This window comes from Chenopodium album, chromosome 6 (assembly GCF_948465745.1).
Source record: "Chenopodium album chromosome 6, dcCheAlbu1.1, whole genome shotgun sequence".
Taxonomy (NCBI): Eukaryota; Viridiplantae; Streptophyta; class Magnoliopsida; order Caryophyllales; family Amaranthaceae; genus Chenopodium; species Chenopodium album.
In genome coordinates this window covers 43,796,007-43,808,013 of record NC_137839.1, presented here as the reverse complement: position 1 = coordinate 43,808,013, position 12,007 = coordinate 43,796,007, and the positions used below count along the sequence as shown (strand labels likewise).

The 12,007-nt window shown below is 39.7% G+C and overlaps 1 non-coding gene across 1 annotated transcript; it reads right to left on the bottom strand.

Moving 5' to 3' along the window:
• Positions 1-826: 826 nt before the first annotated feature.
• Positions 827-932, bottom strand: LOC145637536 (small nucleolar RNA R71). The gene has a single exon (XR_014114309.1). It is a non-coding gene; the product is annotated as a small nucleolar RNA R71 (small nucleolar RNA).
• Positions 933-12,007: the final 11,075 nt, after the last annotated feature.

Here is a 12,007-nt window from a genome sequence, read left to right as displayed (position 1 = left end):
TGTTAAAAATTGTATTTGATTTAGGTGTAGTTGTCTAACGACACAATTATTCCTCTATCAAATTGGCGCCGTTGCCAGGGAGACGACTTCTATTGCTATTTCATTGCTTGTTTGAGACTATCTCATCTTTTATTTGTTAGTGTTTGCTACTTTTGTTACTTGTCAGCGCTTACGTTCTTCTTAGCTTTGTTGTATGAACAGAAGACGAACCCGCTCAAGATCTTTGATTCCCATCGATCCAGAGCTAGAGAGGTCTTTGTCCTTACTTCGAAGAGAGGCAAGAGCAAGGAGTAGAAATTCTCACACCCCGACGAGATAAGTAAGAGAACTAGAAGATACTCCACCCTCTTCACCCTCAAGTGAAGAATTAGATAGCCCTAACTCATTATCGAGTCCGGAAATCAACCCTTTCTCAACCTATAAGTTCGAGAGTGAAGAACGTCCTAAAATGGGAGAGAATACGCCCTTGAGTTGCCTTAGGGCCCCCGAAGCTTTTAGAGCGCAAAGTGGGATCCTAACTCCTACTACTCAAGCCAACAATTTCGAGATCAAGCCTAAGGGGATTGCTTTGATTGTGAGAAAACAATTCTCGGGTGGAAAGTTTGAGAGTCCTCATGAGCACTTAAAAGAGTTTGTGAAATATTGTGACACAATAAAGGCCAATGGAGTGACTCAAGAATATATTCGCCTCAAGATGTTTCCATTTTCACTAATGGGAGAGGTCTAGAATGGCTAGATAAGGAGGTGCCCCCTAATTCTCTCACAACATGGGACCAAGTGACTACGACTTTCTTATGGAAATTTTATAACCATAGGAAGACCGCCGAGGCTCGGTCTTTGGTTAAAGGTTTTAGACAAAAGAGTGGTGAGTCTCTAAGTGCGGCATGGGAACGATACAAAGAGCTTCAACGTCAATGCCCACACCATGGGATACCCAAGTATCAACTCATTCACACATTCTATGGAGGTCTCACACCTTAAGGAAGAACAAGCCTAGACGCCGCGGCCGGTGGTCCAATCATGAACAAAGGAGAGCATGAAGTGGAGTGTATTATATCGGAGGCCGCAAAGCACTATGATGATTGGTATGAAGGAGAAAGGGATGCTACTTCTACTAAGGGTGTTTATGCATTGGAGCAAGCCAACGCAATCAACAACCTCTCTACCCAAATCTCCAAAATGACCAAGCAAATGGATGAATTGATGAAAGAAAGGTCCAACCCTCATGGTAATACCTCTACTTCAACCAAGGGAGGCAATGTTATGGATACTTCCTCCTCCTCTTCTTACAATACAATGCCTCAAGGATGCATGTTTTATTCTAGTTGTGAAACTTATGATCATGATACCTCCCATTGTGTATATGCTTGTGGAGTTCAACCCCTTTCCCATGAACATGATGATAATCTAGAAAATGTCAATGCTATGAATTTTGCTCCTAGAATGGGAAATGTAGGGAACTTGAAGCCAAACTCCAATCAAATGGGGAATTAGAATCAAGGTGGAAACCGTAGTTGGAACCAAAGTGGTGGTGGTTATGATAACCAATACCATGGTGGGGGAGGCCCTTACAATTTCAATGGAAGAGGCTACTCTAACCAAAGGGGGTATGGTAATCAAAACTAACAACCTAATTCCTGATACCATGACCATCAAAATAAAAATTTTGGTGATCAAGGTAACATGGGAAATAATCAACAAAGCAATGTTCCTAACCAAGGCACCGGAGGCAATAAAGGTCAATATGTTTCTAACTATGCCCAAACTAATAGGCCTTCAGGTTTCCATCAAACCCAAATTCCTCCACCTCAACAACCTCTTCAACTTGAAGCCCCTCCAAATGATCCCGTGATGGCTAAATTAGATGATCTATTGAAAATGCGTGAGAAGGATCAAAAGAAACATGAAGAGGCCCAAAAACGCACCAATGCTCACATGAAAATGCTTGAGACCCAAATTGCTCAACTTGCATCTAATTCATCCCCCTCTTCTTCTTCTTCTTCTTCTTCTTCTTCTTCTTCTTCTTCTTCTTCTTCTTCTTCTTCTTCTTCTTCTTCTTCTTCTTCTTCTTCTTCTTCTTCTTCTTCTTCTCACATTCCAAGTCAAGGAGTCAACCCAAAACCTTTGTATGCCATGACAATTAGGAGTGGGAAGGTAGTAGGGAGTGACCCTTTAGTTGAGGATGAACCCCAAGAAGAGGTGGAGTTAGAGAATGAGGGTGAAAAAACCAATGATCCATTGAGTGTTGAAAAGGAAAAAAATGTTTAGGTGCCAAAGGAAAAAGAAGCCACCCCCTTGCCCCTAAATCGCCAACCTAGAGAGGAGAAGCTACCCTTTCCACAACGATTTTTGAGAGCTAAACTTGATGCCCAATTTGGGATGTTTTTGGAAGTCATTAAGAATTTGCATATTTCCGTCCCTTTTGTTGATGCTATGAAGCAAATGCACCACTATTCCAAATTTTGAAAGATCTTTTGAGTGGGAGAAAGGAGTGTGAAACGGTGAGTTTGACCACCAATTGTAGTGCAATTCTTTCCAACAAACTTCCTACCAAATTGAAAGATCCGGGTAACTTTTCCATTTCTTGTTCTATCAATGACATTGAATTTGATAAAGCCTTGTGTGATTTAGGAGCAAGTTTGAGGCTCATGCCCTATTCCGTCTACCAAAAGCTTAGGATAGGAACCCTCTCCCCCACTAACATTACTCTCCAACTAGCGGACCGTTCCGTTAAGTTGCCCATGGGCAAGGTTGAGGACATTCCCCTTAAGGTAGGAAAGTTCACATTCCCCGTGGATTTCTATGTGCTAGAGATGGATGAGGATGAGAGGATTCTTATAATTTTGGGTAGACCATTTCTAGCTACTTCTAGAGCAATCATCGATGTGAATGAGGGTATGATATCCTTGAAAATTGACAATGATTCCATTGAGTTTGATTTGAATAATGTCATGCAACAACCCTCCTCAAGTGGTGAATGCTTTAGGGTAGATGTTCTTGATACCGTTCTTAATTAATTTTCTCGCTCCCACTTGCATGCTACTAATGATCCTCTCGAAAGTGTGTTGTTGAATGAATCAAAGATAGGTAATCACAAAGAAGACATACAATTCTATGAGGATTTTCTTGAGGAAATCAAGAAGGAGTGCAAGGATGCGAGCATGGAAGAAGAGGCTCCTTACATTCATGACCTCTTTCAAGTTGAAGAAAGAGAAGAGAGCCCCAATGGTAAGAGAGAACCAAAGGTAGACTTGAAGCCTCTACCTTTGGGCTTGAGGTATGCATTTCTTGGTCCCCATGAGTCTTTCCCCGTGATTGTCAATTCTAACCTAACGGAGGAGCAAACCTCCCTCTTGATCAATGTTTTGAGAAATCACAAGAAAGCTTTTGGTTATACCATTGATGATATCAAAGGTATAAGTCCATCTTTATGTATGCACAAAATTGATCTAGTGGGAGATGCCAAACCCATTAGACAAAGGCAAAGAAAGCTTAACCCATCCATGCAAGAGGTTGTGCGGAAGGAAATGGCTAAGTTTCTTGATGCGGGAATTATTTACCCAATTGCTCATAGTGATTGGGTATATCCCGTGCAAGTTGTGCCTAAGAAAGGGGGCATGACAGTAGTAAAAAATAATCATGATCAACTAGTGCCCACTAGACTTGTTACCGGTTGGCGCATGTGTATTGACTATCGCCAACTTAACACAAGTACATGCAAAGATCATTTCCCCTACCGTTCATTGATCAAATGTTGGAAAGGCTTACAAAGCATTCCTTCTATTGTTTCCTTGATGGTTACTCGGGATTTTTCCAAATCCCGATTGACCCCAAGGATCAAGAGAATACGACTTTCACATGCCCTACGGTACTTATGCGTATCGTAGGATGCCTTTCGGGCTTTGTAATGCCCCCGCAACATTCCAACGTTGCATGATGTCGATTTTTAGTGATATAAGGAGGATGAGATAGAAGTCTTCATGGATGACTTCTTCGTTGGAGGAGCCACCTATGAAGATTGTCTATCTAATTTATCTCGTTGCTTAGAAAGGTGTGAGAGGGCTAACCTCGTGTTGAATTGGGAAAAGTGCCACTTTATGGTGGAAAGTGGGATTGTTCTTGGGCACAAAATTTCCCATACCGGCATTGAGGTAGACACAGCCAAGGTAGAGGTCATTGAAAAACTTCCTCCCCCCACAAACGTGAGGGAAGTGATATCCTTTCTTGGCCATGACGGGTTCTATCGGGGCTTTATAAAAGATTTTTCAATGATTGCTAAGCCTCTCACATCCCTATTGCAAAAAGATAAGGAGTTTGTGTTTGATGATGCTTGTCAAGAGTCTTTTTGTAGGTTGAAAGAAGCCCTTTGCACCGCTACTATTGTCCAAGGCCCGAATTGGTCTCTTCCATTTGAGCTCATGTGCGATGCAAGCGACGAGGCCATTGGATCGGTTTTTAGAAAACGAAAGGATGGGAAACTTCATGTCATACATTATTTGTCTTAAACTCTCAATGATGCCCAACGAAACTACACAACTACCGAGAAGGAGTTCCTAGCGGTTATTCATTCATTTGAGAAGTTTAGGACCTACCTCATCGGTTCTAGGACAATTGTGCATACCGACCACTCGACTCTCAAATATTTGATAGGAAAGAAAGAAGCCAAACCGAGGTTGTTGAGATGGGTTTAAGTCCTCCAAGACTTCGATTATGAGATGAGAGACAAGAAGGGAGCCGAGAATGTGGTGGCGGATCACCTTTCAAGGTTGGGCGGTGCAAGGTTTGAGGATGATGGTTTGCCAATAGAGGACGCTCTAAGGGACGATGTGCTATATGTCCTTGAAGTGAATTACTTGGCTTGTAGTGCCGTACCACCGGATTTCACTTCACAACAATGTCGAAAACTCAAGCATGAGGCCAAGAGATACATTTGGGATGATCCCATTTTATTGAAGAGAGGGGTCGATGGTTTGTTGAGGAGATGCGTCCCCGACGATGAGGTTTTAAGTGTTCTCCATATGTGCCACTCTTCTCCTTGTGGTGGGCATATGAGTGCTCAAAAGAATGCCTCAAAGGTCCTACAATCTATGCTCTTTTGGCCTTCTCTATTCAAGGATGCTTTGATTTTTGTTAAGACTTGTGATAGATGTCAAAGGATGAGGAATATTTCTAGGAGGGATAAAATGCCGCAAAACCCCATCCTTGAGCTTGAAGTTTTTGATGTGTGGGCTATAGATTTCATGGGCCCTTTTATTTCTTCACATGGGAACAAATATATTTTGGTTGCCGTTGACTATGTCTCAAAGTGGGCGGAGGCCGTGGCTTCCCCTACGAATGATTCTAAGGTAGTGGTTAATATTTTTAAGAAAGTGATTTCCCGAGATTTGGTGTTCCAAGAGCCATAATCAGTGATGGGGGGTCACATTTCAAGCACCACACCTTCGTTCGACTTCTTAATAAATATGGAGTGTCTCATAAGCGTAGGCTTGCTTACCACCCTCAAACGAGTGGTCAAGCGGAGATCACAAATAGAGAGCTCAAGGTGATCTTTGAGAAGGCGTTTGCTAAAACTGAAAGGAATGGTGTCCTTCGAACAAGTGTATTATTCTGATAGCGGGTTCAGAATTATTAGAAAGTTAATATATTCAGCAAGGTCAAGTGATCGGAATGCTTGGGTGGAGGCCGCTTCCGATCAGTAATATTAATATAATTAATATTACAGCTTAATCTTGACTGAACACTTCGGGTCACACCCAAGAAAAATATACGAACTGACTCGACGAATTAATTCGGAAGAAATTAATTTGTCGCCCGAGTGTTAAACATTTAGACGTCGGAAATTCGAGCTTGGAGCGTCCAAACCGAGCGTCGGAGAATCTCAAATGTCGAGCCAAAATTTAGGATTTGGCGAGACGTAAAAATGCATCAAGTAACAAGTAAAATCCTAGCCACGCAAAAGGCTAGGAATGCATGCCCAATAGGAGCATGCCACGTGGCAGCACACATGGCAAAACGCCATATGGCAGCACACGTGGCCGCCACGTTGGCAGCCGCCAAGTGGCAGCAGCCACGTTGGCAGTCGCCACATTGGTAGCCACCTAGTGGAAGCCACCAAGTGGCAGCGTGCCACGTGGCAGCGCCATGGTGGCGGCGCGCCACGGTGGCAACACATGTGGCAATGGCCGTGGACCCGGGTTGATGGGTCATGGACACGGGCCAAAATAAAATGGGCCAACCGAACCCAACTTGGGGCTCAAGGTTGGGTGACACATGGTTAGTTCACATTGCATGTGAAATGCCTTGGGGACCAAGTGAAAAAGTGGTCCACACCTAACCATGTGACACTTGTTACTTGTTCCTTTGTTTATTTAACTAAGGGTTGAATTCACCAATCTTTCCATGTGGGATCTTTTTGTGAAAAGTCCCACATTGAAAGATGAGTGAAATTCACAAGGCATACTTCCTTATAAATAGTCATGGCATGGCTTGAGAATTCTTTGCTTTAGTGGGAGTTAGAAAGAGCATTCCATATTTTTGGGAAAACTCTTAAACTCTAATAACACTCGGGTTTTGGTCGGACCTTGCTAACTCCAAGGTAGCGGACCTTAAAGTCGTGTTCGTCCTTTGTGGGAGGATACCGTTGGAGACACGGCGCTTGCGGTGCTCGAAGCTTTCAAGTAAGAGCCCGTTTTTGTAAGAGCGAAGCTCGCTTCGAGGGTAAGATTCGTTCTTCCTTTCTTGTGATTATTTATTTATGCTTTATGGTTTTATTAATTGCGAGTGGTTCCTTGGGTCGGGGTTGTTTCCGCGGTGAGTCGGACTCACTGAACCCCAACAACGGTATCGGAGCCCCGCTCGTTTATTTTTATAATCATGTTTTTCAAGGTTTATTTTGGCTTAATTTTCTGGTTAAAGTTGCTAATTAGATTAGTAGCTCGGTTTTATTTATTTTAATCCCGTTTTTAATGTCGAGTTTGGCCCAGAACCCAGATTTTCGCCCAAGACAAGTGAATTTTGGGTGAAAAACGTGTTCTGGAAAGGTTTTTTCCCCCAAAGGGCCTGTTATTTTAGCCAAATTCTGACCAGAAATGCCTTTTTCGAGGGGTTTTTCGTTTTTGACGAAAATTTTTAAGTCTTTTCTAACCTTGAAATTAATGGCATAACTTGTTGATTATGTGGTTGATTATTTGCATTATTTTCTGCATTTTTAAGTCCCCTTAAAGCACACTTACTTGCTAGTATTTGATGCTTAAAGGTTGATTTATTTTCACGTAATTGCAAACTAATTGCTTTTTAGTGTGACAATTTTATTTTTGAGGCTTTCTAAGTGTTAAAGATTCAATCTTTATTGTGATAAGTGATTGAAACTTTAAAAATCACTAAATTCCATGTTATTTTATGTTAAACTTTGTTGTTTTAATCATTTTGAGTTGATTGGAAGCATAAAGTTTCAATTTTTGTGATAGAAATTTAGTTATCTTCATGTTGGAAGATATAATTTCAAGGATTCACAAAATTTAGATGTTGGAATTTTCATTTGAACATTAAAGTTCATATTTTTCCAACTTCCCCTTACTTTGTCTAATTCTCAAGTTTAATTTAAATTGATTAAATTGAAAGTGAGAAATTGCCTCAATTTAATTTTGCACCAAACTAAACCAATTTAATTAAGAATGGTTCTTGGAATTATTTTGGTTATTTGCACTTTGAAAATTTTCTTAAGTTAGACTTTTTTAAATTTTTTATTTATTTTGCTTATTAAATTAGTTCTAAAATTAATTTAGAATTAATTAATTTTGTCTCGCAAAAAGGGATCAAATCCCGAGGCCATGGCACGCAAAACGAGGCAAAGAACCACCTTGGCGAGCCGGGCTGCTCAGCAGCCCGCATGTGGCGGCCAAGGTGGCTGCACCACCTTGCGTGCGGCCACGCGCGGGCGTGCCGTGGCAGCAGCATGTGGCCGCGTGCCGTGGGCCGTGTGTGCTGTTTTTTGGGTGTGTGCGTATGCTTGGTGCGGTGAGGTGACTAGCCGTAATATTGCTTATTTTGCCGTTTTATTTATTTTAATTAATTTTGTTTATTTTAATTAAAATTTAGGGAAGCTAGGCCTCGGTTCTGAGCGACATTGGCAAAATTTTATTTTGACCAGTTTGGGTGCTACTGACTTAATTAATTAGATTAATTAAGGGAAATGCGGAATTTAGTGGGAGCTTCAATTATTAATGACGTCAATTACATAATCGGTTAAACAACTTTGACTAGTTTTAATTAGGCGTGTTAATCGGATTAACCACCTAGATTAGTTACTAGTGCGCGCGTTGTTTAAATGCATTTTACTTGTTTGAGTTTGTAAATTGCATGGGCCATTCACAAATAGTGAATGGATGAATGGAATGTATATTCTCTCTCACAGGTTTTATGAAATGGCAACTAGTGGGACCCGACTAGGATAGAAAATACGGACTACGTGCCGTTATGTATTTTTGTAAATCTAAATACGGTCTACGCACCGTTAAGTATTTTTGTACCTTTATATTTAGATTATTCCTAGTCGTAGACACTAGTAATTTGCATAGTTTGGTTAAGTCTTGAAGACGACGTATCTTGGAAGACAAAGGCTTGAATTGCAAATGAAGACCTTTTGAAGATTTGAAGAATTCAAGGGGTCATGCTAGTTGCCAATATGCATCTATAATTTCGCTTTATATTTTATGCTTATATATATGTGAATTATTCGTTAGATGCATGTTTAGGTTTTCTTGATGTTGCGATGATTAGTTAAGTCCACTTAAATCAACCAACATAGAAATCCTAGGTCCCTAATAATATTGAGTCAAACTTGCCTTTCCAAAACGACACTTATTGACCGGACGAGGATGATGGTAGGCTACGCTAAAGCGAGGTGCCATCACTTTTCCAAGGCGCGTAAGGCACACCGGGTGTGCACGTTGGTTTTGGTTTAACTCATCGGTATGAGTGAGGAGTCCTCACATACCGTGGCAAAAGAGATACATCGTCAAAGATGCATTAGATGCGACGATTGTCTAACCAAGAGTGGCTTAGAGCCATTAGCAAGGCAATGCTTACCCTAGAAGATTGAGTGTTTAAGACAAGCCAAAGCATGCTTAACCACTCTTTGTTTCTTCTGATCTTGGAATCGCCTTATTTTCGCCAAATAGGGACAATTATTATGCGTAAATAAGACGTTTAATAAGATTGAAGTTTGCATGAATGCTATTAAATTTCAAACTTATTATGTTCTTGATAAATGGTTAACTTAGCACTTATATTTATAGTATTCTAAATCAAATAATATTGTTTCCATGATTGGTAAAGGAAATCCTTGAGAATAGATCTCAAAGACAAGAAAAGCATTTCTAAAATACAATTCTCATAAATAACTTTTATAACTAAGTCCGAAAGGACGGTTGGACATCATGTGTTCAAAATACTAGGTAGTTTTGATAAAACATGAGGAAGTGAGTTGCAATCTCAAGATTGACAACCAACGTATCCTTTCGCATCATACATAATTGAGTAGGACTCATTGATGTAGTAATTCGAGTAAGAATTAATGGAAAAGATGGAACTTTGTTTTACGGCGCACTAGGTGCTTGATTATGCCTAACAAAGTATAAGAGTCAAGGTACTTAAAGAAATGATTCTTAAAGTAAGATTATGAGATATTGTATGATAAGAAATATAGGAAAGAAGGAACGAAGAAAAGGAATTAGATTTCATTTCAACTCATGAGTTCATGTTATTGTAGTTAACTTAGCAATTCGTTATCTTCACAAGTATCGGATACTGCTTGAGTGTTCCACTATGATAGTGACCTCAAACTATTGAAGTTAAGCTAAGTTATCGACTTACAAGCTTAGAATGAAGCAAGAAGAGCTACATCAGTTGTAAGGTCGTATGTTTTGTTTAAAGACCTTTTAAGCCAAAGGCTGGAACAAGTAATGGTTATTATGTCCCATAATCAGCAATTGATCCGTTTACACACGGAAAGACTCACATTCAAAGTAATGAGCAATAGTTGCGAGATTTATTTGAATGGCATGGTTATCCAAGCATTGAGTCAAGAATGCCTGATTATAAACAAACATTTCCCTAAACATGATAAACTCACTAAGTTCAAGTCATGGGCTTGATTTTCATTCCGAACATCTTTAGCAATGTCACATCGACAAGAACGTACTCAAAGGCTCTATTAGATAGACTCTTGAAAGTTGCTCGATTTGGAATCGTTTTAAGACAAGCAAGTCTTCCTTCTTGAAACCGACAAAACAGAGAGCTATTGTTCTTGGTATAGGAAGTTGACTCTGAAGGCTAAAGAGGATTCAATTACTTCAACGTTTCACAAAGAATTTGAAAGGATATGGCTATATTCATCAAATGTGAACAAACTTGACTTGAGTAGCTCAAAAGTTCAGTGAAGTACAGAATCGACTTGGCAAGATATCAAAACGTCTAGATTAGATCGAGCGATGTTTGCTTGAGCCAAACGTGACTATCTCAAAGTTATGAATGGAAATTTTCATAAATAACTCCACAAAGAACATAGTGTGTCTTCATGGAGACCTCGGTGTCATTTGAAAATGACTCGAACAATGATGGTTCACAACCCTTCCTATAAAGTTCTTAAAGATTTGCACAAATGACTAATGTTACACTAAACAATGTGTCGAAGCTAAGAAAGGACGCCATATTCAGTTATGGATAGAAATAACTTCTAAAAGTCTTTTCAAGTATATGTCTAAGGCTCTTAGTCTCAGTGGGAGTTCACTAGCTCAGTGGGAGCAAAGTGGCTCAGTGGGAGCTAGGTGAATCAGTGGGAGCTGAATGGCTCAATAAAGACTAAGATAGCTTAAGTAGGAGCTAACTGTTTGTTTCACAACGAACTTTTACCCAAAGACAATATACATGTCTCTTTGTAAGCATTCAAGTGAGACTACGGGTATTACCTCCACATCCTAATTGAGAACAAAAATGGTTTGTTGCTCTAAGTAGTGTCTTTCTGGAAAGTAACACGTTTCCAAAACGACAAGTGGGAGACAAATGAACTCGATGACCATCGAACTTAGCAACAAACTAGAACTGAGAATCTCGGAAGACCTTAAAGGACTTCATGAGAATGCTTGATCAAGAATACTCAAAAGGACTTTACAAGTGCCTTAAAAGAGAATTCATTACTCACAAAACATTAAAAATGTTGGAATAAGATCAACATAATAAAAGGGCTTTGAAAGCGCCTTAAAACTCAGTGTTTGATGCAATTGCCCCGTATCGGTATAGAATTCACCAAAGGCTTGGATTGAATCCTATAAATTTTCTATTAAGTTAGAAACAAATCTAAGACTTACAAGCATACTATTTACTATTAGATAGTAAAGGAATAATGTATTGTAAGATAGCTACGACAAATCCAAATTCCGAATAATGGTTAAAGACCATGAAAATCCGAAATAGACTCCATGTTTGAAAATCATGTTTGAAACATGTTTGAAACATGAAGGACTTTGAAAGGCTTTCGACCCATATGTATGAAGCTAAGTAAATGTTTGACCTATGTATAAGCTAGGCTAAGTACTAAGTCAAACGAGAAAGACTCTAGTAGGTGACTTTCAACCACATCATATAGCGAACAATTTGGCAAGACTCAGTGTAACTGTATGAGCTAAATGTTACAAGGATTGAATAAAATTGAGAATAATTCAAGAATTAAATCCATCATGTAAAGCTATGATATGGAATCGTCAGATGACTTAAATGCTTGGAGCATGTGAAGTACGTATATAATACCAATCGCCATTAATCTAAGTATTAGATCATTAGATTATAGTCAAGAACATCCAAAGAACTTAGATAAGTAGTTGGATGAGTTCTTGACGCATGGAAACAAATATAATTTGAGTTTTGATGTTGCAAGCACAAACCTTAACAAGGATTAGATCCTTAGCAAGGAAGCCATTTATAAGCACGAGGCAAGAAGTGCCGTGGCTTG